The 22793-nt window shown below is 35.2% G+C and overlaps 1 protein-coding gene across 8 annotated transcripts in view; it reads left to right on the plus strand.

The window, feature by feature from the left end:
• Positions 1–22793, plus strand: part of ZBTB20 (zinc finger and BTB domain containing 20) — an 825027-nt gene that overhangs the window by 244551 nt on the left and 557683 nt on the right. For 7 of the 8 annotated variants that reach the window (XM_082624273.1, XM_082624270.1, XM_082624272.1 and 4 more), the window contains one exon: positions 9226–9271. The gene's annotated coding sequence lies outside the window, so the exon portion shown is untranslated. Of the gene's footprint in view, positions 1–6975; positions 7450–9225; positions 9272–22793 lie in introns of those variants that run through there. The other variant, XM_082624275.1, reaches the window with a different exon arrangement.

A 22793-nucleotide genomic window follows, 5' to 3' on the forward strand; every position in this document is an offset into this window, starting at 1 on the left:
AGATTTGGATTTATATTTATTTATTATTTTTGGGACTTGCTTTATGTATCTGATGTTCCATGTCTTTTTCAATTCTGGAAAAGATCCATTATTGCTTCAGATATTGCCTTTTTGTCTTTATTTTCTCATTCTCATATACTTTTTAGACATGTTAAATCTTTTTATTCTTTTTTTTTTTTTTTTTTTTTTTTTTTTTTTTTTGCGGTACGCGGGCCTCTCACTGTTGTGGCCTCTCCCTTTGCGGAGCACAGGCTCCGGACGCACAGGCTCAGCGGCCATGGCTCACGGGCCTAGCTGCTCCATGACATGTGGGATCATCCCAGACCAGGGCACGAACCCATGTCCCCTGCATCGGCAGGCAGACTCTCAACCACTTCGCCACCAGGGAAGCCCTAAATCTTTTTATTCTGTTCTTCATATTTCTTAATCTCTTTTTAATATTTTCCACCTTTCTCTTTTTCTTCTGGGTAAATTCCTTAGAATTATCTTTCATTTCAGTGATTCTTCCCTTATCTGCATCTAATGTGATGTAGCCTCACTTCAGATGCTAACTTTAATACAAATTTCATTCCTTTAAATCTCTTTGGTTTTTATCAAACCTGCTTTTCCATGTTTTTTCTGCTTATTTTTGCCTCTTTCTTTTAAAATTTTTATCATTTTAAACATTTTGTCCCACTGAAGTGTGAGATTAATATTCTCTTACTTCAATTCTTAAGACTGTGCCCTCCCTATTCATTTTCTAACTTAATGCTTATATTTGATGTAAAACACTTTGGTTTCTGCTGAGTCCTATATGAAAAAGCCTTTCCTTATGTGTTTGATATCTTTGATATGTGAGCTCTTCTTAATTGAAGTTTGCTTTTCCTGTGAGACTCCCACATAATCTGGGTTGTTGAAGGTGTCCTGGTAGAGAGTGTTTGTTTGTTTGTTTGTTTGTTTCTAGGTAGTCCAGGCATATTACTTGGTTGCCATTCTCTGTGGTTGTCATTATTGTAAACCTGCTTTTTGTCCCTGTGGCTTCCTGATTATTACTGAGTTGGATAATACCTCTGGTGTTTTGTATAACATCATAATAATGCCCTGTCTTTCACATCCCTTTCCTTCCTATCTTTTCGGAATTTCAATTTATTATAAGATCAGACATTTAAAAAGTTTTGTTTGTGTATGCGTTTGTATATTTTCTGTTTTAAATGTGGTACCTCTATGTTTTAACAGGAACATTCCTGTGTGAATCTAGCCTAACATTTTATAGAAGAGCCTACTCCTTCCAGAGGACATTTTTACCATTTGGCTTGAATGCTTTTTCTCCGAGGTTATCTTCCTGACTCATTTTTGTATTTATTTCAGGTCTTTACCTAAATGTGATCATTCAATGATATCATCACTGGTCATACTATCTGAAATTTCAACCACAACTCCCCCATCCTAGAATTTATTTCTCTCTTCCTCACTTTATTTTAATTCCTTAACATGGACCATTATCTATCATTCTATGTATTCAACTTATTTTTCTTGCTTATTGTCAGTTGCCTACACAAAAACATAATCTCGGTGAGATCAGAAATTTTCATCTATTTTGTTCATTCCTATATTTTCACCACCTAGAATAATGACTGACTGGCTCATAGTAAATACTCAATAAATATTTGTTTAATAATGGATGAAATATTCATTGTCTGTGTATTGTGTGCCTGTCCCTGAACTAGGTGGTGATGATACAAAGGAAAGAAAAACAGACAAGATTCCAGCCCTCATGAAGATGACAGCCTTACAGAGAGCATAGATAGACTTAAAAATCACTGTATCACCAGAGGTGGACAAAGGTTATGAATTCAAATGAACTCTTTTAATGAACTTATTGGTACCAGGTGGGCATTCCTTGAGGTTGCCCACCATGAGGTTGCATGGTGCTTACTTCTGGTATGCAACATATCTAAGACCTCTTATTCTCTTTCTTTATCTAAGAACAGACCAAAGAATACACGCACACACACACACACACACACACACACACACACAGACTAGAAAGATAATGATTTAGCCAGAAAACAATCTTAATGAGGGAGCTGAAGTAGTTTTGACTACAGTAGTAAGAAAATGAAAGTAACGAAGCACGAAAAAAGAATTTCCAATAAAGTTTTCATGATAGCCAGTTTCTCTTCCAATGTTGGTAGCCCCTGTATGATGATCACAAAATGCAAAGAAAGGGCCTAACTCTACATTCTGATGCCTTGTGATTGTACCTAAAGAGCTAGTACACATTTGGCTTTTATAACTCTGCAGGTAGTACACAGAGGAGGATATGCTATTACCTTATCACAGTAAATAATAAAGTTCATGGCTATATTTACACAGGCTGAGTTTCCAGTATGTGAATTCAAGTGAAGAATGTTTAATCTCTAATATGTGTTTAATGTACATTTCAGTTGATTTTCCTCCTAACTATAATGGTAGCAGTTATTTTATATGTGGGGAAGTCTGTGTCACCTAAGAAAAAGCTAATAGATTTTTTGGGTAATTTTTCTATTATGTTAAAATGTCTTTCCATTTCTAACTGCTGTTATGTTCTTACTGCTCTGTCTTTTGCTTTTTTTACTTATTGTCCCTCACATCTACTTACTTTTTTTTTTTGCCTCTGAATCCTTTTTCTTTCATTTTTCTCTACCCAAAATGTCTGCTCCTGGGATTTTAGTCAAATCATATCTCTATTTTGCTGCAGACACTGGCTGGCCAACACAAAAGAACTAATTTGTAGTAAGCCCCTTCTCCTAAATACCATGAGTTATACTAGTAGTTGCTTTCATATATACAATTTCATTCAGTCACCATTAAAAACTCTGCGTGCTAGATAAAAGGCCCCCATTTTAAATAAGATGTAACTGAGTATTTAGGGAGATTATATAAGTTCCCCTAGGATACACACTGACTAAGCTGTAATTCAAACCCTAAACTTCTAGTTGGAAATGGTTCCATTGCTTCATCTAGACATTGTGCCTACAGCCTACCTAATATTGCTTTTGAAGTTTTCCGGACTTGCCATTGATTGAACAGAATTTATAATAAAAGAGTACGTACAGCATCAAGTCTTCCATGTGACAGATAGACTTGGAATGTAGAGCAAATAACAGTAGGGGTAGCTGTTACCTATCTAATTTTACAGTCTCTTTTGATTGAAAACTGCTGCTCCGAAACTCATATTTACACATCTAACCAATACTTATTGAGTGTTTATTGTGTGTCAGGCACTAAACCAGACCCTGGATATAGGGTGCTGAACAAAATAATGTGGCCTCTATGGAATGTACAGGCTAGTGAGGGAGAGGATAATTTAAACTGTAATGAATTCCACAAAAGAATAAAATAATGGTTGAATCTGTCTCAGGAACAGTAGTCAGATCCAGCCTCTCAGAGACTTAGAAGAACCACACAATTGGTGAGGAACTGCAGAACTCTTTGAGGGAACTCTGTGTCTCAACTTCTACCGTACCAGGTGTCTGCTAAAGAGCGAGATTTGGGTGACTCCTATCCACCCTGGGGCCAAACCAGCCAGGCTTTCTAATCTGTTGTTAACATTTGAGACTCAGATTCTGATCATCTAGTTTTGTACTGATTAAGAGGACAAGTAAGAGGGAAAAGTAAAAGAAAAGAGGTTGGAAGATTAGTCCTTTAAAGATTGAAAAATAATTTGTTTAGGAATGCAAGTCTTTAATTTTTCAATGCATTGTGAATTTTCTTAATCATCAGGAATAGATGATAACACAATTCATTCAACATTCCTTTACCCAATATTTAACACATACCTACTATTTATCCATTAGGTACTGTACTAGGGACTAATGACATAATGGTGAATAAGACAATACCTCTGTTCCTATGTTTACAGTCTTATGTGAAAGACAAATACAATGTAGTGTGATGATTATTATGACAAGATTAAGCATAGGACATCAGATTCTGGAGGAGGTAATATTTAAATTAAGACCCCAGGAATGTGTACAAGCTAGTCAGTAGAATTTTTACATTCATAAGAATAAATCCTTTCCATAGTCGTAGCTTCAGGTTGTGAATATTTTGAAAATATTATTCTTGACATTTATCTAAATTCCAGTTTTGTTAATTTTCTTTACTAGATCCTAAACTTTAAGGTAAGAAGTTAAGTTTTTAAAAATCATCTATTAAAAAACTATTTTCTCTTTAATACACTCTGAAGTGTGACTTATAAGATAGAGTTATTAACATTTAGTGTATTGTGGATCAGGTTTCTACTGGAGAGTTCAAATTCATCATGTTTATACATAAAATTTGATATTAAATTGTTTCATTTTAAATGGTAGCCAATAATCATAGAAAATTTAAATATAGAATTATTTTATAAGCTTAGCTTTTCATACATTCTGTAGCTTTATTAGAGCTGGTCTAACCTAAGGTCTAGACCAACTGTGCCCTTGGGTTAACGGGTGTTTATCATATGATTTCCTTTTCCTTCCTTATTGCCCATTATCTGTTTCCAGTTCACAGGGTTGATAAGTAGATAACTGTTGCCTCTCTTTCTTCCTGTTTCAGATACGGCTAACTCTAACTCTGTAACTTACAAAAATAATCATAACTAACAAGTTTTTCAAGCCTACTTTTAAAATTATAATTTCTCTTAATCTTCATATACTTTCTCTTCAGGCAAACTCCAGAAGTTAGGGCACCTCAATTTTAAAAAAAGTAAATTGTCTTTATTGATCATTAAAATCTATATTTTATAATAATGTAATAATGATAGAGCACCCAGATTAGTTGTGGGTCTGGAAGAAGTAAACACATAGTAAATAAAAGTATTTTGGATTACATAGTGTTTTTTCTCAAAATAGGTCAAATTTAAAATATAAAACACTAAATATTCCTAAGAATGCTTACTCAGTCGTGGGGCAAATGTTTTTTAGTCTAAATTTAGGTTCAGAGCTCTTTTATGGAGCCATTGCTCCTGCAGACCCAGCAGAGGCCCTTTTCAGTGTCCTAAGTGAATTAGGTATTAGATTTATTAATGCCTCAGGCCCATCCAGTATGAAGGGAAGATAAACTTTTTTGCACTTCACAACATATAGTTGGACCTATTCAGTTCCCACTGGGGAACACAGCTGTGCCAACCTAGAAGTAAAAAGAACTTAAAAAAAAATCCTCTATAGTATATCTCCATCCGGAATGGTACTGATAGTACCTTCACCCTCATATGACCCAAACAATTCTAGGGATTATATAAACTGCAATGGATTCTAAAGATACCATGTAACAATTCTGAATTTGTGCTGTCCTCCAAATCAAAACAGAAATAAGGTCTAGAACAACATCAGTATGCATTCATTTTTGTATTTCAAGCCCTGAGAGAAAAACCCACTGTGATATTTTTTACTTATATTTGCAAACCTTGTGTTATATGTGAGCTCAGGTCATTTGCAGGGTCTCTTTAGAATACATAAAAAAGTGATACTGCTCACGTGTGATCGTTAAGGAGTCTGCAACACCTGGTCCTGATTCCAGTTGCATAATTATGTTCACTTTTGTCCTTATATTTCCATTTCCTGATTGTTTCAGTTAGGTATAGACAATGATCTTTCATTTTTCATTCAGGAAAATGGGCAGTATTGCTGCACGTATTACTTAGATCCTATTGCCTTCCCCTTCAGTAATAGAAATGGTGCTTTAAAATGCAGGTTAGGGTTGCTTATCCTGGATATTAATAATGTTATAGTGTTTCCTGATTCAAAGATGCTCTGTGAACATCCAGCACATGACTGGCTCTTGGATGAGCTGTGGAATATAGAGTGATATCTTGAGCAAGTTGTCTTTCTAACTCATCACTCCTTCTTTAGCTTAGCTCTTTAGCTTAAAGGTACAGGCATCCCCTCTTTTTCTCATACAACTACGACAGTACTAATAGCTTCTGTTCAGCAAAGTTTACTTTATAGCAGGTACTGTGCTAGTTCCTTTACATGCCCATAACATGTAATAGGCACAAACAATCCTATAGGGTAGGTAACATGATCATCATTTTACAGACAGGGAAAATGTAACTCACTCAAGATCACACAATTGAAAAGAGAGAGCTAGAACTTGATTCCAGGTTTCTCTGATAGCAAAAGCTAATCACTTAACCACCACCCTACCTCATATAACTCTGCTGCTGTCTCCAACCCACAGATCACTGATCACTTGAATAGCTTCTCTTACTGCTTGGCACTGCCTCAGACAGGCTGACCCCATTGACTGAACCTCAGAACCATCGTGTGACACTAGCTTCAGAGAGGCAAATGCTGATTATGGTTACAGGCCACAAGGAAACTGAACTGTCATCGAGAGAAACTCTGTGCTGCATTATTTTATCTGCACAACAAAAATGGTTCACATCCACCACCACCCCCACTTTGGTTGTTAGAGATCCCCTCAGCACTCATCTATCCACCCTTACCTTCTTTTCTTTCCTTGGAGGTGGTGTTATAGTAGCGTCTTTGGCAAGGTTAGCAAGTAATTCATTTATTTACTTTGGTTGACAATAAATAACTATATCCTGTTAATAATTGTGCATATGTTTATGTAGCTTTAGATAATCTGAGACAATCTTATACATCTGGTATCTGAGATTGACTCAGTATTCTTTCATACCTGGTTTCCTATTATATAACTCTATTAATAAACAGTAGACTACATACAGATAAAAAAATACATACTTATAGTAATTTATTAGGGCATTTTATAAGTGATACACATTCACGTACTTCAGAATTTTGTTGTGTTAAATATCCGTTTTTGCTCAATAATACAAAAAAAACCCCACCTGATATGTGTTTTCTTAAAGTGCACTAGATCTGTCACAAATGCCTTAAACTGTATGTATTGTGTTTACATCTTTATGTGAGCTGTAGGTACATATTTTTTGTTTAGCTTTTTGTTGTTTGTTTTTTAAGACTATTTTTTTAGATCAGTGTTGGAGTCACAGAAAAATTAATAGGAAGGTGTTATGGACATACTTTTCAGCACTTTAAAAAATTTTTTAATCTTTTTTTCTAATTAAAAAAAATTTTTTTTTTTTTTTTTTGTCTGCGTTGGGTCTTCGTTGCTGTGCGTAGGCTTTCACTACTCACGGCAAGTGGGGGCTACTCTTCGTTGCTGTGCACGGGCTTCTCATTGCTGTGGCTTCTTTCCTTGCAGAGCACGGGCTCTAGGCACGCTGGCTTCAGTAGTTGCAGCACACGGGCTCAGTAGTTGTGGCATGCGGGCCCTATAGTGCATAGGCTTCAGTAGTTGCAGCGTGCGGGCTCAGTAGTTGTGGCGCATGAACTTATTTGCTCCTCAGCATGTGGGATCTTCCCAGATCGAACCCATGTCCCCTGCATTGGCAGGCGGATTCTTAACCACTGTGCCACCAGGGAAGTCCAGCACTTTTAAATTGTTAGTTCTATGAAGGTAAGATGTTTTCTAATTTGTCTTTTAGAATATCATAATGCTGAACAACACTTTGAATGCAATAGATGCTCACTATATATATACTGTTGACTTATTGAACAAATTAGTTTGTAATAGGTTGAACAGATTTGTAGTCCTAAATTGTTCTTGCCATCATTTCACTCTGCATAACTAAGGAAGTTTTACTAAGACGATTAAAAATTTGTTATTGAATTACTGGTTTAGATTCTAAAGCAGTGTAATAAAAGAGACCCTGGCTATACCCCTATGAGGAACCAGTAAGGATGAGTTCCTCACTGTAGGTATACTTGGTGGATTTTATGTGTGACTGAATTAATTTATTTTACTTACGAAGGTTAGATTTTTCACTTACATATGGCACTCTAAAACTTTTTTCCCTTACCCCCCTGACAACCAGTATTTTTCTTATTATAAAAGTAATGTTTATCATAGAGATTAACTGTATATGAAAGTAAAAAGAAAAAAACACATGCATAATCTTATCCAGATATAATCACTCTTAATATTTTTGTGTGTTCTTTGTGTTTTTTCTTCTCTCAGCTGCACAATTTCATTATATCCATGCAGTTGGTACTCTATATATTTATAAAACATTATAGTACCACAAGCTACCTTGTGGATTGTTTAAAAATATTTCTTTATATGGGTGTGCTATGCTTTATTTTTCTACTGTTGGACATTTAGGTTACTTTCAGTTTTTTGCTATCATACAAATTACCTTTTTAACATAAATCTCTGTTGGTTTTCAGTTATGTAAGATATATTCCTAGAATTAAAATTACTGAGTAAAGATTCTGAACTTTAAGTTCTTGATCATATTACTCAATAGTTTTCCCGAAAATTTTTAGCAATTCACACCCCTATCAGAAGTGTATGACAAAGTGTTTCATTGAGTCATCATCAAAATTGATTATTTCTTCTACACACTTATAAGCAAGTATTATCAACTAGATATAATGACTTTAATATGTTACTATCATCAACTATGTTTAGAAGTATATAAAATAAGTATTTTAGTTTGCTTTCAGAGAGAATTATGAAATATGTTTAAGGGTCACAGTAGTTCAGAGGCTACATTTTGCAATACAGTTTCCACTTACATGCAAATATTTTTCGGGTCTAATTGTGAACTGTGCATACTTTGTTTAAGCTGGACCTCTTTGTCAATACCTACTTCGTTGGCAGTTATCTCAAAGTGTGTTGAGTTGAGGCATCACATCTACTGTGGCTTTAGCATTCCCTCTTGTAGTGATCAATATTATTTCTATTTGCTGTTGTAATTTGAAGTTAATGAACATAGAGTTTACTTTTATTTAATTATGCATTTTTGTGGAGCACTACAAAAGCACCTTTCTTCCACACAAATCCAAACTGAGTGGAGATGAATCTGAGTGGTTTCATTTTATAGAGTAGCAGTCATATTTGTATTAGGAAAGCAATAGTCTTGGAAGAATACCAAAGAAAAAAAAACATTTTTAAGTGTTTGTCTCATTCTCTAGTGAAAGCATTTTCCTTTCAGAGGCCATGGTACTTGTTTTTGATCACACTGCTCCGGGATGCTCTGTGTGTATATAGTTCACACATGAATTTAGGGTGAACTGAGATATCCTATGGGGAAAATATAGACATAAAATAACCCACCTATTTAAGAACTGCAGTCTTTTCTACTTCTCTGCAGAAATTGTCTCAGCATAAATAGTGGCTGCACTTAGAAAATAATTTTTACTTAAAAAATATATTTGTTTTACATTTCAGAGTACCTGATAAATTGCAAGTCTGTTTGTGCCCCATAGCTGCACAGGTACGTATATGAATTACCTATAGTTATATCAATCTGTATATTAACTGGAAAGATATTAAAATTTGGGGTATTAAAATTGCTTACAGATTTCATAATGTGAAAATGTTAATTTTTGAGTACTTACAAATATTGACAGTGTCAAAGGATAGTACATTTTACACATACCTTGCATTTCACTCTATTGTGAGAATCAAATAAACATTTCTAAGATTTGTTGAAGCAGAATAATTTTAATTACAAAGCATTCATCTGGTGGAGAGATTAGAGAGTGTTTTATGGAACAGTACTATTAAAGCAACTCCTGACGTGCAGTCAGAGACTATTGCAAAACCACTGTTTTTGACACTGTTGTTTTATTTTCAAACTTTTTGTTCTGCTTTTTATTTTCTGTGGTGGTTGCTTTAGGTAAGGAGTAGTTGCAGATGTCTGCTTCACTGTCTCAAGCACTAGAGTAAAGGGAAAAAATGTTTGCACCTGTTTAAAAATCTCAACTGTGTGGTGTTGTGGTTCCTGGGCAACAGGCAGGAATTCTCAAAAGCTTGGTTGCACCTGCTCAATTGTTGCTTGCAGCTGTGTCATAAGATTGGGAGCACAGAGAAGCTTGTTAGCAGTTTGCTTGTGCTGTTACGTATTTTGTGTACTTTGAGTTTGAAAGATTCTTACTTGATGTAGACCTTGAACTATTGCATTGGTTTATTATAAAACTCACTGATTTTAGCTCCCAAATATTTATCCAAATTCTTCGTTCTCAGTCTCAAATATTTTTTTAGCAGCTGTTGACTGCCCTAGATAATGTTTATGTTAACTTCTTTAAAGGATACCTGTGGAGAGTGGATCTCTCAAGATAACTGGGTTGATAATAATTTTTGTCCTCATAGAGACACTTTCTGTTTGGCTCAATTTCACTATGTTGGCAACCCCACTATGTGAAGCTGGATGTAGTTATTGATCCATTTAGCTGAACAGATTTGAAAGCATTTGGCTATTAGTGGACACATGGGGCATATTCAGAAAATTTAAGTGTATATTGTAAGACGATTTCTTGATTTGTGCGTATGCCTCTGTTGCAGTAGGGTGGAAATGAGAGAGAAAAAAAGCAACAATTAAATAATAATCTTAGAAAAAGGGCTAAAATCCAGATGTAAATTTTAAGGCTGGAATATCATCCTTTACTTCTATCAAATCCTAGTCACCTGATATTTTTCTCTAAGTGTTGCTGTTAGTGATGTTAAGTTTCTTTTGGGTAATAGCTCTATATATTTTCTGACAAATATCTATATTTTTAATATAGACAAGCTACTACAGAGTATATCTTATACTAGTTAAGTAAAGTTCTATAAATATAATATAAAAAGTGGGAACTCAGGTCTTCCCTGGTGGTCCAGTTGGTAAGACTAGGCATTCCCAATGCAGGGGGCCCGAGTTCCATCCCTGGTCCGGGAACTAGATCCCGCATGCATGCCACAACTAAAAGATCCCGTGTGCTGCAACTACGACCCGGCACAGACAAAATAAATAAATAAATAAATTTTTAAAAAATCACAACTCAGTAAACAAAGTATTTAATTGAATAATTTATTTGGTAGTACCCAATTCCCAGTATTGAAAACTTACTCAAATAACCTGCATTATACTTCCTAAAAATGCTTCAGTAAAAAAATGCTAAGGAGTTTCCATCACTATTTAGTAACATAAAATCTTAGAGCTTGTGTATCTTCTCCTTTTATTGACCCATTTAAATCTGTTTTTTTTAAACTACCATAATATGAATTTAACTGACCTCTTTGGGAGTAGGAAACATTGGTACTGAGCTAAATATACGGTTGTCCACAGACTCTTAATACAATGCCTTGTACATAGTAGGTGGTCAGTAAATGTTGAATGAATGCATGTATGAATAAAACATGTCTGGAGGGATAAAGAGTCCTAGAAACTTGTTACTTGTTGTATATTGTGGATGGTCCTGATGGACTTCCTTCAGTTCTCATACTGCTGATGAAACGGAGATGAGAATACTGATAAATTCTGTCCTTAAAATGCAAATGAATATGTAAGAATTGATCCTCATCACAATCAAGAATTGCCATAACACTATTTGCAATGTGCTTTGTATTCATTTTGCTGACTATGAGAAAAGTCTTTTTTTTTTTTTCATGATAAGAAAGGGAGTGGGCCTTAGAATTTCTTGAGCCCTGGGGACCTGGCCAGTCCCCCCGGGTCTAGAAAATCTTTTTTTTTTCCCCCACATTTATTTATGTATGTATGTATGTATGTATGTATGTATGTATAATTGCTTTACAATGGTGTGTTACTTTCTGCTTGGTGCTTTGTGACCACCTAGAGGTGTGGGATAGGGAGGGTAAGAGGGAGATGCAAGAGGGAGGAGATATGGGAATATATATATATGTATAGCTGATTCACTTGGTTATAAAAAAGAGAAAAGTCTTTATATTATCCCTATTTTATGCACAATGCTGAGGCATTCAATGACTAAGTCACTTGTCACCTTGGAAATATTTTCAGTATAGGAATAAATAAATCTCTGTGTTATGTGAGCAGTGCCATGAGTTTCCTGAGCAATCACTTTCTTCCCCAAACCCCCTACCCCCACCCTAATTCTATCTCATTGAAAACACAAAAATAAACTGTATGTTGACTTATGGCCTGGTAAGATTAGATCATATTAAAAAATTTGTGTTTTGCTAAACAGAAGTAATGGGCCCTGTGTTTGCTGTATACATGTTTATAATTATGGTTTCTATTATTCACTGAATTCTAACTGTAAATAAGTAGATATGAAGCCAAGCAGAGGTAGAGTCAAAATAGTGTGAGTTACAACCTGCTTTAGATAAGCCCCTCTCAAGTTCCATTTTGTATGGCATGAGGCAGTCACATAACAACGGCAGAGGTAGCAAAGTGAGCCAGTATCTATTGCATCAAAACATCTTGTTTAGACTTCTCAAATTTTAGTACCACTGCTTGATGATATTCATGGCTACTATTAAGCTTGGAAGTATCTTTCCTCTGGGAACAGTTTTTCTTTCACCTTAGTTTACACCGATGGGTGAGAGGCCAATATCAGGGACATTATTTTTTTTTCCAGAAACTTAGTTTGGCAGAATCAACTATATCCTCTGTTAGACTAACATTAGAAATTAAGAGATGAACCAAGAACATGTATTAGGTAGAATACTAAACCAGATGATAGCAAATGCTTCAGTGACTTGTACTAGAAATTACAGTATGGAATACCCAGGAGGGAGAAATCACCTAGGATTCCTGAGCATAAATGCAGATTTCCCTGTGATTTCAGGGTTAAAGAAATAAAGGAAGAAAATCAATATTTATTGAGAACATAGCATGTCTAGATATAATTTCTTTCTTTCTCCCCTTCTTTTCCTCCCTCCCTTCCTCATTTCCTTCCTTACTTTTATTCCACACAATAATGAATACCTACTATTTCCTAGACCCTGAGCTAGGCTAAATAGATAAAGTCTTTGCCCTCAAAGAGCATACAGGCTAGTAGGAAACAAAGACATGTCAGCAGAACTCCTTTTGTCTTCACCAGTTATTATTAGTATGGACCCAGACAAGTTACCTAATTTTTCTGTTCCTTTGTTACTTCTTTGAAAAATTGGAAAAATAATAGTATCTACCTTATGTATTGCTGTGTTGAGTTAAATATAACATAATACACGTAAAATTCTTAGTCCAGTGGTTAGCATGTAGCAAGTGCTCAATAAATCTTACTATACTACTATTATTTCTAACACCACCAACACCACTACTACGATTTAGATGCTGAAGAAAGACCCTCTACTTGCCCAAGAGCAGGTACCCTGGTCTGGACACTGTCACATTGATTGTCGTAAAGGTTCTCTCTAGTTACCTCTGCTTCTAGGGATTTAGAAGAAGTCCTAAAAATCACATAGTGTTAGAACTTGAAGGGACCTTAATGGTCAACTATTTATTTTCTTTGTTTTACCCATGGTGAGAAAATAAGCTCAGAAAAGTTGATGTACTTGTCAGGGTTATACAGTATAGTAGGTGAGAGATGTAACAATTTGAAACCAAAACTCTGGATTCTTGGTCTAGTGTGAGGTACCTCATGTAGAAAAATATTAGTGTTAATTTTTTTTTCTACTAGTGATTGGAGAGTTGATTCCTTATCTACAGGAAGTAAATGGACTATATCAAGTTGTTGGAATACTAACCACAAGACAAGGTATCCTGCACTGAATCTAAAAGACCTTCAGGTTTTCTCATAAAGGGGTTAATTTCATCTAAATTGATTGAAGCCTTTTAGTTTGTGTTTGTGAATAACTGGTTTCTTCTTAAGGAGAATAAACTGAGTCAAGTTTAGCAAGACATCTACTACCTAAGTGACTTCAAATGATTTAAAGGAGACTGCGGATACCTTAAATAAATCAGCATCTTAAAAGTTAATGATATGTTAGGGTATCTGGATTATAAATCTCTTGCCTGACTTTGAACTTAGGAGCTTTGGAGTTCAAATGACCTTCACTGAATTCCAGTTCCACAGTTCAGTAGCTGTGTGACCTGATCGAGGTTGTCTAACCTTGCTAACACTCGAGTGTTCTTACCTAAAATTGTTTGGTAACAATGTCTACCTTTTCAACGATAGATGTGAAGATTAAAGTCGATTAGGTATACAAAATACTTTATTTAGTGCATAATACACACTAGTATTTCATAAATATTCTTTTCTCTCCCCTTGTTAAAATATAAAAGTTGTTATGATAGGCAGTATAGGAATTTGGAGGAAGTATAGGATTCACCCATTAGGAAAGTTAATTTTGGCAAAGTTATGCCTTTGATGATTGCAGTTGAGTATCTCAGTTCATCTTGGTTAGAGTCACCATTTCTTTTTTCTTTTTTAAATAAATTTATATATGTATGTATGTATGTTTGCCTGCATTGGGTCTTCATTGCTGCACGCGGGCTTTCTCTAGTTGTGAAGAACAGGGGCTACTCTTAGTTGTGGTGTGCGGGCTTCTCATTGTGGTGGCTTCTCTTTGTTGTGGAGCACGGGCTCTAGGCACGCAGGCGTCAGTAGTTGTGGCTTGAGGGCTCTAGAGCACAGGCTCAGTAGTTGTGGCACATGAGCTTAGTTGCTCCGCGGCATATGGGACCTTCCCAGACCACGGATCAAACCCGTGTCCCCTGCATTGGCAGGCAGATTCTTAACCACTGCACCACCAAGCAAGTCCCAGACTCACCATTTCTAACTGAACATGCTACATGTCTGTAGAAGCTGGGGCTGTTTAAAGAAAAGCTCAAGATGAAGATAATCACATCCACTTAAGTGTCTGTTGCTTATGGAAGTGTACCTTGCAGTGAAAGGGCTACTGATACAACTCCCAGGCAACTTCACCCCTCTTTTGAAAGTCAGATACCCTTAAAAGTAATCTCGTAAACAATGAAGAACCCATACTTGCTAATTAAACCATGCACTCTTACATGCATCCTAGTGAACTGAAGGTGGTTCTGTTGGCAAGGTTTTCACAATCTAAGCAGCCACAGGTTTAGTGAGCAGAGTTGGCAATGAGTAAATGGCTTTATAAGGCTCTCTTTTTCTCTCAAAAAGGAAATTCGTGTAGTAAAATGTCTTGATAAGAAAAGTGGATTTGTGAATTTGTATGTATGATTTTCCCTTATCTCTAATAAAAACTAGACAATCTTAATTATGATAAACAAGTTTTTTTATTTTTTATTTTTTTTTTTTTTGTATTCCCCTGCCAGGCTCTTTATGTTGCAGCAGTATCTTCCTGAACAGCAGTCAGAAAAGAAATAAGGGAAAAAGCACTAGATAATATATGAAGTAGACCATTATTCAGTAGAGTTAATAAAGTTGACTTGCCTAATGTCAAGTGTACAGTTTTGACTATGATGAGTCAAGGTAAACATTAATGCTTAAGGAAATTTTTATTTAGTTGGGTATTAGTTTGCTAGGGCTGCTGTAACAAAGTATCACAAACTGGGCAGCTTAAACAATAGAAGTTTTCTCACTCTGGAAGCCTGAGATGAAAGTTTTGGCAGAGTTGGTTCTTTCTGAGGGCTGTGAGGGAAAGATCTGTTCTAGGCCTCTCTCCTTGGCTTGTAGATGTCCATCTTCTCCCAATGTCTCTTCACATTGTCTTCTCTCTATGCATATCTGTCTCTGTGTCTAAATTTCCCTTTTTTATAAGGATATCAGTCATCTTGGATTAGAGCCTTCAATTATTATCTCATTTTAACTTGGTTACTTCCTAAAGACCCTATCTGCAAATAAGGTTACATTTTGAGGTACTGGAGTTAGGACTCTAACATATATATTTGAGGGGGGGCATGATTCAACTCATAACAGTCGGGTTAAAATAGTTAACATTTACTGAGTGACTTTTATATTCCAGAACGATGTTTATATATATATTATTATTGATAATCCTTACAACAATGTATTAGGTAGATGTTATTTTCCCCATTTTACAGGTGAAAAAGAACTTACACTCAGGAAGGATAAACAATTTGTCCAAGATCATACAGCCAGTAAATGTTAAACGCTAGTATTTGAACCCAGAATTCAATTCTTCCTTTTTAATGGGTAAGTTTCATAACAAGTCAGTCAAAAGCCCCCAAAATACATTGAGCATTTAAGGTTTATTTATTTACTTTTTTATCATTAGGGCTTGTGCCAAAGGACATTTTGTCTATCAAAAATGGTGCATTATTCTATCGTATAAATGCCCAACATTGACTGCCTACATCTTCACTCCTGAATTTTTTGCTGACACTTGTCGTTGAAGCCTTAGTGTTTTAGCTCTTCTGCACCTGATGAAGCTTTCGGACAGGATGGATTCTGAACATGAACTGCATGGGTTGATTCTGGCCCCAGTTTGTGTGGATGGCATTGAGAGCCAAGTCATGCTCAGAGTCTGCTTCTCAACATGTGTGTACTCTGCTCTCCTTCTCTTTCTCTCGCTCCTCTCCTTCATCTTTGTTTTCAGTCTTAACAGGTAGTTTGTGGTTTTTTTTTCCCTTTTTTACAGTCCCTGCCATGAGTTACTCCTTGAAAGGGGGTAAGTGTAAAGAATAATAAAATAAGAAATATCTCTGCTTACATGAAAGCCAATGCTGCCATAGGTATTTAGTATAAACTGGCCACAGCCTTGTTACTCATTCACACTGAGGAGCAAGGAGCATTGTGAACCTTATTTTAAGTTTTCTATCTTACCATTGGAACAGTTTGTTCTCACTTTGAAGTTTTAAAGCAGACTTGCTCATGACCCAGTTTCACTAATAATTCTCTTAAGTAACCCTTGTACTCATTTATAAGACTTTTTTCCATCCACTGTCTGTCTAGCCTGGTTTAAAATTTTTATATATGTACTTTTAAAAAATTGATTAGTTGGAGAGCTGCCCATTCCTCTGTGCTGTATAATAAGGATTTAAAAACTGCACACTGGATTCTGTATAGTGTAATTAAAACTGACCCACATTTGGACCTGAGTACACCAGGACTTAGCCAAACTTGCCATGAGCTGAGTTCTGGTGGCAGATGGAAACTAATGAGGACACACTCCACTCCAGAATTTCCCAGCTGCTTGGCCCCTTTTTGTACAAACAAGGTTTGGAGCGAAGTCCGGATCCCAAGAGCATGTTCTGTAAATGTGCTGTACCCAATGATTTGGGAAATGTTATTACAAAATCAGGCTGTTTCAAAGTATCCTTAAGACCTCAGCTACTCTCAGATTTTAGACATGAAAATTCAAAGAGACCTTTTATGCTCTCTGTAACCAATTTTTAATTTTAAAGTGAATTAAAATCACATTCCCCCTCCTTCCCACTCCGGTCTTTTTTCCTGTGCCTGGCGATAGAATGATCACTTTTATCCAAATGTGGAGCTTTGCAGGTGGTTGTCTCAGGATAGACTAGGTCTCCTTGCAACCTACGGATCTCTTCAACTGGTTTGATGTCCTGGGACTATTCAGGCAGATGTAATTGAATCAGTTTGAAGCAGCTGTAGCTGGCATGTGGTCTCTCAGATTGCTAGCACCTGCTTGTTTTTTTGCAACTCACTAGAGTGAAAGAAGTGCCAAAACCAGCATTGGTCTTGGAGCAGATAAAGCACTTCAAATCCTATATTCCATTCTCCTTCCAGTCTAGCCATATCACCATTGGTGCCTGATTTAATAAAGCCCCTTTTCATGATTATGTCTGAGGTAAACTTTTCCTTCTCATTCTTCTCAGTGTTGAGATCCTGACAGTATTGACCATGCTAGTCCAAAAATATAAGGGAGTATAATGGTGATCAGGTGGCTTTGGGGCTCTCTTATCATTAGACAACTGGGTAGCCTGTGGTTTGCAGAATCATTTAAATGAACGTACCAAATTCATTTGCCGTTCTAGCACAGTCTTATTGGCACAGAGAATGAGCAGTTAATGTATAACAAACAGTGAGCTGTTATGGAATATGATAAATAACATTTGCTTAGCAGGAGGGAATATAAAATGGAACTATTTCTCTAATGTAACTCTAAACTAATTGACATGGATTTCTTCAACACTTACTAGGTGCAGAAAGATGCAGGCTATTAAAAAAGGGATAAAAATTCTAGGACCTACCAAATACATAAAACATATTTTAAATATATATATATTTAGAATTGTTTTAAAAGGCTTAAATCCACTTTTAAAATGCTTATTTTCTTTATCTTCTGTTTGTTCCATTATTGGAACAACATATTATTTGGCAGGCATATATGCCATTCTCAAATATTACCAATCTACTGATGTTTAATTTGAACCTGGAGATGATAAAGACAACACATAAAATCCACAGTTTATGTAGTAAAGTTTCTTTAAAATGGTTTAATGTTGATAATCTTTTGAGATTATTGAGTTGATGAATAATAGTAATAAGAGTGAATTCTAAAAAAAGTCATTTTGTCATCATCAGCAGATTTTGCAAGGCATGACTGGATGCTATGGACATAAAAAAAACTATATATGGTCTTTGACTATAAGAATCTTATAGTATACTTGAAGGGACATGATATAAATTAAAGTAAGACACTCTCAGTATTAAATGCATGCTCTAGACCTGGATTTGGTGAAAAATAAATCCTATAAAAGTAAAAATATCAGCACTCTTGCTGTCAAATGAAGGCTCTAGACCCAATGTCCCCCTACTCCCCTTCATTGCCCATGAAGGACCTCACTAATCCATCATGGTTCTCTCTGCCACTAAACCAGAACTTCATCTAAGAATTCTCCTGAAGATGACACTTTAGCTAACCATTACAAATTGATGGCAGTTGATTTAAGATGAAACCCATTTGTCATTGCTGAACAAGTCATTAAGTAAATACTAAAGATATTCAGTGGAAATAAGAGCTCAGTGAGCTGCAAGTAAAACACAGGACTTGAGCTAGGCCTTGAAATAACATGAAACATAGGACTTATTCACAGATTTATTGTGCACTTTGAATAGAACATTACACTTATCTAAAAAGAAACAAGAATTTTAAAAATACTCTATAACCTAGTCATTACTAATACTGTGGAATCATTTGCTTCTCAATAACAATTTTCTTTCATCTGTAACAATGATTTAATATTAATAATTTATAAAGTAACTGTTTTATACCGATTCATTTTAAACATCACATTTTGTTTTATTCATTCATTTATTCAATGCAAAGCATTCTAGCTATTGACATAACTATATTCATTCTCCACTTGATTATGTGAAAACCATAATCATCTACATCTTACTGAACTTATAAAGTCTTGGGAGACCAACACCTCCTAAAACAATTCAAATATAAATAGGCTCATCTCTGAGTTGTAAGAACCATTTATTTCTACCTTTAGAATATTTGGTGACTAGAAGGTTGATCAGAAGATTGGCTAACTAATATATATTAACTGCAGAAACATTTAGTTTACTAATAGTTAGTGATTAGTACACATCTCTTAGGTTAAAAAAAAGAAAATAATAATAATTGATGTTTGCCATTTCCTAGAAAGATAATCCCTTCAACAGTTCCTTCTTTGAACATGTAATGTTTAATGATGAATGCTTGTATCATCCTTATGATTTTGAGGGTCTTTAAGGGAATTTATCAAAATAATTTCTAATTTTCTAAGTGTGTGCATTCCTGTATTTTTAGGGTAAAAATGTGTGAATAAAGCTTTCATCTCTCAAAATATATTTTCTTTAAAGTATTTTAACTTTTCACATTATTTACTATTCTCATTTTTTGTTAAGAACATCAAAACAGGATTGTACTAAACATCATGTCTTTTTAAGATAAAAACAAGTAAATGAGTTACAGTCTTCTGAATTTTGAGATTTAAGTAAGTATAGATGTATAGTGATATGTACAGAAAAAAGTAGGTAAGCTGAAAGTTAACTAAAAATGTTACTTTTATAATGTGTTAGTTTTATGTAGTAAATAGGGTAACTGAGTCCAATATTACTTTAAGAAATGGTTAATTTTTGATATTATGAGATATTTCAAACATATTTCAAACACAGTCATGCTGGTCTGATGCCTCAAGCAAAGCAATGTATACTTATTAGAGTCTTTGCCAATGTCATAATAGAATATACCCTCGGCTATAAGAAAATTGATTCTTCCCCTGTAAATTTGCCATTCGATACTATATTTAACTTCCCATTGATCAAAAATAGATATATTTACTTTCTGCATCCAGTTCTTCAAAAACATAAATAACTTTTCATTTGATGACTGATTTAAATCATGTCCAATTAAGTGATTTCAAGGATACCTTTGCTATTGATCATGTATTATCATAAAATGTTTATTAATTATGTCAATATGGTACTTGAGACTGTTAAAAATATAAATCTCATAATTTAAAAAAATGACTAACATCTGTTTAAGACCAGTTTCTGGCTTTCTTGAAAGTAAGGGATTAGAAGAGGTTATATCACTTTTAGATGGCATCTATTTATGGGATTTAAGAGGGAACAACTCCAAGTAGAAGACAATTTATCACTTTTAAATGTTGGCTTACTACTACTAGCAAGCATCATTATAACCTCCCACTAAGTTTTCTCATTGATCTCTCTTTGTCCTTGGATACTCCTGTTAACTAGGGGCTTCAAGGTCACCATTTACACTTACGAAACTGCTGAACCCTCTTTTACTGTTTTAGACCTGGAAAGCACAGAGAAAGTGTATTAGCTTCCTAGGGCTGCTGTGACAAGTTGCTACAAAATGACTGGCTTTAAACAAGAGAAATTTGTCCTCTCACAGTTATGAAGGCCAGAAGTCCAAAATCAAGGTACAGCAGGGCCACAATTCCTCTGAAGACCCTAGGTGAGAATTTTTCTTGCCTCTTCCAGTGTTTGGTGGCCCCCAGTGTCCCTTGGCTTTTGTCAGCATAACTTCAAACTCTGCTTCCATCTTCACATGGCCTCCCCTTCTGTGTGTGTCTCTGTTCTCTCCTCTTCTTATAAGGACACCTTATAAGTGTCCTTATAAGGATTTGGGGCTCACCCTAAATCTAAGATGATTTCATCTCAAGATCTTTAACTAGTTATATCTGCAAAGACCCAATTTCCCAATAATATCAGATGCTGAGGTCCCAGGTAGGTAGACATGAAAATTTGGAAGACGTATTCAACATACTATAGAATGTAACTTAAAGTTTCTGTAGTAAATAACCATGGAAGCCTTATTTACACACTCACACATTAATCCTTTCTCTCCTCTGTAGTTGACAAAGTTTATCTGTTCGGCATTTGTAGAACACTTGCTGCCTTAAAACCTTGGCATTTTTTATGGATGTAGTTGAATTATGAGTCATTTTCTTTCATATTCTTAAACTACTGAAACTTCCTTTTCATTATAGATGCTGAATTTAGGCACAGAACAGGTAATCAGCAGGGTTACAGTTACTCCACAGATGCAGTGCAAAATTAAAAACTGACTTTTATATCATACAACTTTTCTGTGAATCCATGTGTGTTGAGATACAAAATGTACTTTTATAGTCCATGGTATTTTCAAATAACTTTACTCATGACCTAAATTATGAGTTACATAATTTTTTTCATAATGATCTCCAGATATTATAAGCCAAGTATGCACCTGAAATTTAGTGTCATAGAGTGACAAAAACATTGTGCTAAACAATAGTTTGTTGAAACCATGTGATAATCTTTACATTTGGCATAGGCAAGGTCTTTATTAGACAGTTATGAATCTGGCTGTATATAAAAATACACCTGCATTAAGTGGTAACTGGAAGTCATGAGTATCCAGAACCAGACTGAGAAAGCAAGGCTCAGCTCAGAGAAGTTAACTTCTAACTTCATAGAGCCGGTAAGTGGCTGAGACAGAATTTAAGCTCAGCCCTATTCAAGTAAAATACCTGCATTCATTCTACTTCTCCCAAGTTGATTCCGAAAGTCTTGAAATGTTTTTATGTTGAAAAATGTAAGTAAGGAGTATTATTAGGGTGACAGTAAATAGAGGCAGTGGAGAGTAAAGACAGTCCAAAAAGAATTGGAATAGAATTAGAAACATTTGTTGGTACTTTCCACCTCATGATTGTGGGATATTACAGGTGTGTTTTTCTTTACAAATACTCAGTAAGCAAACAATTTGAATTTTAAAAATAGATAATTAGTAATTATATGAATTATGACCTGTCTTATCTACTGAACAATTCCTATAAGTTGGAGCTTGTCTGGTGCACTTCTGTTCTGGATAATATAATCGTATGCTCATAGGACAGAAGAAATTAGAAGTAGGTATTAGATATCCCTGCCAAAAAATAAAATAAAATAGAAATAGAAATTAAATAAATGAAATAAATAAATGAAAATTAAATAATCTCTGAAATAGTAATACAGTTAAATGTGAAAATGATTTTGATTTACAAAATTATGATTTGCAACCAAAATATATTAATTTGAATTAACCTGTTCTGATTTGTCTTGTTCCTGTTGCTATATGAACCAAAGAGAAGAAAGTATCCTTTTGCTAAATTGCAGATTACTCTCTGGTATGGATCACTCGTACACTGTGGTGAAAGTCAGACCTAGTTCCAGACACTGGAGATACAGCTCTGAACAGCAAGACTAAGATACTGTAACTCATGGAGTTAACATGGCAGTAGGGTGGTAGTGTGTGTGTATGGGAGGAGACAATAAACAAATTAACAAATACATAAATAAGATATGTTTAGATATGTTTAGAAAGTGGTGTAGGCTATTCAGAAAGTGCAGCAGAAAAAGTAGGATTGTCTCAGGGGGGTGGAGAGTGGTCATTGGTGGACTATCTGTGGAAATAATTCTTGAACTAAGAGTGGAAAAATATGAAGGAGCCAGTCAAGGAAAGATATGGAGTATAAGAAGTTTTATCTCTATATTCTTACAGGTTGTGCCCCCAAGGTGTATGTGTATTAGAGTAGGGAAGTAAGGGGATGCATGTCCTGTCCGTTAGCTATTAACAATGTACAATTAGGAGGTCTGCTTCAAGGG

This window comes from Mesoplodon mirus (assembly GCF_964341445.2).
Source record: "Mesoplodon mirus genome assembly, chromosome: 6".
Lineage (NCBI taxonomy): Eukaryota > Metazoa > Chordata > Mammalia > Artiodactyla > Ziphiidae > Mesoplodon > Mesoplodon mirus.